Raw genomic sequence first — 3,017 nt, 5'->3', positions numbered from 1 at the left:
GTGGGGGGGGGGGGGGGGGGGGGTCCTCAGCAAATACCTGCTACATGAGAGCATTTTCTGCCGGTCATGAATGCTGATAGGCGACTGAAAGTAAACTTGGGGATGAAGGCAAAACAAACACAGTCTCTCAGTCTCTCTCCGCTGTTGACACAGCAGAGAGAGAGAGAGAGGGAGAGAGAGAGGAATGGAGGAAGACAGAGACATGAAGGCCGGTACTGGATACCAGACAAATCTCGTGTCCTCAGCATGACCATTTCCCCAATCCTTGAAATTTTTCTGACATGATAAGACAAACACACTATGTTGCCACATACTAGACTATTTTTATTTGTTTGGCTCATTCCCCTTTGTTCAAATGAAGAAACATCTAAACACTACAGCATACAGTGATACTTAAGACAGGCTCGGAACTTTGTGGCAGCAGTTTAGGAGAAGCCAGTTCCTGTTTGAAGTATGACAGTGCCCTGGGCACAAACTAAGGTCCATAAAAAATACTGCCATTGTCTCAGTTTGTGGTGAGGACGAACTGGACTGGCCTGCAACATCAAACGCCTTTGGGAAGAAACATCAACTTGCTGCTCAATGAGTGCAAATCCCTGCAGCCAGGTTGCACAAATCCTGTGGAAAGCCTAATCAGAAGTGTAAGAGCTGTTACAGCAACATATTATGGTTTTGGTGTGAGATGGTCAGCAATAAAATAGGAGTGTAATGTTTGGTCATCAACATACTTCTGGCCAAATAATGTAAAAAGTGGTTAAATCTAGTACTTTAAAGGAAATAAATTAAGTTGTGCTGTACAATCATTGTAAGTGGCCTTTTATTTATATGTACTAATATACCTATACCTACTTATGTTATAGGTACACCATCTTTAAACTGAACTAAACAAAATGAATTTTGTTGTAAACATGCAATGTTTCTTATTTTTTATTTAATTTACTGGATCTTTATGTTGTATTTTCTGAACATTAAGTATTTTATATAACTAACATTCTAGATCTTGCCTCATAGACAAACAACAGATAATTCTGTTAACCATCAGCCTATAATAATCCACCTACTGACTAAACTCTTCAATTTTATGTGGAGGAAGAGACAGAGAGCAAACGGGGGCAGAAAGAGGCAAATTTAGACCAAAGTGGACAAACTGGGACAGTAACAGATTGAGAGTGAGATATGTCTTTCAGAGAATATGGTGCAAGGCTGAAAGGTTGAGAGGCGAGATCCAGATTTGCTGGTTAGACTGGAAAGTCCGGAGGGGGAGTAGGCTGCCTCTCAAAGCTTGACAGGTGTGGTGAGAGACGAACAAAAAGCAGACACAGCGAAGAGGAGAGGGAGAGGTGAAACAGTGGAATTAAAAAAATAAATTACAGACAGAGCAGGCGCTGACTGTGACCAGCAGTGTGTGAGTATAAGCTTCAGTAATACATCTTAACACCAGTTTCATCAAAACCTTGAGAGGCTGAAGTGTGTGACAGTGTGTGTATGAGTGAAAGAATGAGAGTCATCATTACTTAGAGGTATAAACTTCACAATCACAGTTTGTTTTTTAAAATCTCTGTCTTGTCTTTGCATCAACCGTGACAGAAACAAATCCAGAGGAGATAGGTGGACATTAAAAGAGAGAAAAAGACAGACAGAGAGAAAGAAAGATGGCCGAGGCCCCGAAGATTGAACTCTTCGTTAAGGTAAGACATACAATAATTGTGATGTGTTATGTGTTTGTTTGTTTTTTAAACTTTCTAAAAAAGATTTTTTTAAAATCTGCATGTGGATGAAACAGGCTTGTTAAGACTCAAATCAAATATAATCATACTGTAATGCCTTTTACAGTTATTATATGAACTATTTATAGTTGAAATAATACAGCTGAAGTGTCTCCTTTGTGCTGGACTGTTGTATCAGTTAACAGTAGAACCTGAAAAGAGGCCTGTCCAGTTTGGAAACTTGTGTCCTGCCCTTTTAAAAAAATACCTTAGCTGCAACAAAAGCCTGTGACTCAGTAATATGAGGCTGTGGTGGAAAATATATACTATGATATATCTGAGATAGTAAGCCCCATTTAAATACTAGTTTGCTTAATCTGGGTGGAAAGCTGCCTCAGCCCTCTGTTTAAAATTCCTAGGTGGTTGCATTCAGACTGTCAGAGCAGAGCAGGATCGACAAGAATGCCTGTGCAGGTATTCATAGTTTAGTCAGATACATTACAACGCTAACGCCAAAACCAACGTACATACCCACTGTGCCATTTCAGAAACGTATTTGCTTTGTTTTCACCTCACTATTTGCGAACAATGAAAAATGTAAGTGTTTATAACGTATAATGTGTGTGTGTCTGGCAGGCCAGTGTGGATGCTGAGAGTGTGGGGAACTGCCCTTTCTGTCAGAGACTCTTCATGATTCTTTGGTTAAAAGGGGCAAACTTTACTCTCACCACTGTGGACATGAAGAGGTGAGAGCACCTTTTTTTTTTTTCATTCTTAATAAAGTATTCAGTCGTGTCTTTGAGACTGACATGGGTTAGAGACATTAACACATAAACCTACAGTGTAGCACGATCCGATAAAACATACTACCTTATTTTATATAATTTACCTTAGCTGCTTTCTGATGAAATCTCAACACACATTTCATTTTGCATTTATGGCAGGACGATTGTACCACGTTATGTTTTAATGTGGTTCATCTTATTGTTCCCACACCCCTTGTTCTTCAAGGTGACTGTAAAGAAAGTGTTGAGGTTGAAAGCAAAAAACTGTTTAAATGTTTCATTAACTGGACTTCAGTGCTACAGCCATTAAAGTTCAAACACTGATAAGAAACAAACTTTTCCAGCAAGATTAAACCCACTCAGTAGGTCAGATATATAGATATAGATACAGATATAGTATTAATTCAATTAATAATTAATATATTAATAAAGGATTTTTAGTTTCACATCTATAATCGGAGTTCCCCAGATATTTCTTTCTGACCGCCATTGCACAATTTCAACTCTCATAAGAAACCTGGTTTCA

General features: G+C 38.7%; 1 long non-coding RNA gene across 2 annotated transcripts; it reads left to right on the top strand.

Moving 5' to 3' along the window:
- Positions 1 to 626: 626 nt before the first annotated feature.
- On the top strand, positions 627 to 3,005 carry LOC111654912 (uncharacterized). 2 transcript variants are annotated; one of them, XR_015437195.1, is made up of 4 exons: positions 627 to 641; positions 1,188 to 1,405; positions 1,588 to 1,688; positions 2,343 to 3,005. It is a non-coding gene; the product is annotated as an uncharacterized LOC111654912 (long non-coding RNA). The 2 variants fall into 2 exon arrangements; XR_002760770.2 differs by lacking the exon at positions 627 to 641 and having other exon boundaries at positions 1,116 to 1,405.
- The last annotated feature ends 12 nt before the right edge of the window (positions 3,006 to 3,017 follow it).

The sequence above is a fragment of the Seriola lalandi genome, unplaced genomic scaffold (assembly GCF_002814215.2).
Source record: "Seriola lalandi dorsalis isolate HSWRI2012SDOR001 ecotype SW California unplaced genomic scaffold, Sedor1 jcf7180001974969, whole genome shotgun sequence".
NCBI classification, from domain to species: Eukaryota; Metazoa; Chordata; class Actinopteri; order Carangiformes; family Carangidae; genus Seriola; species Seriola lalandi.
Note: the sequence above shows the minus strand (reverse complement) of the source record. Positions and strands in the feature narration are given on the sequence as shown.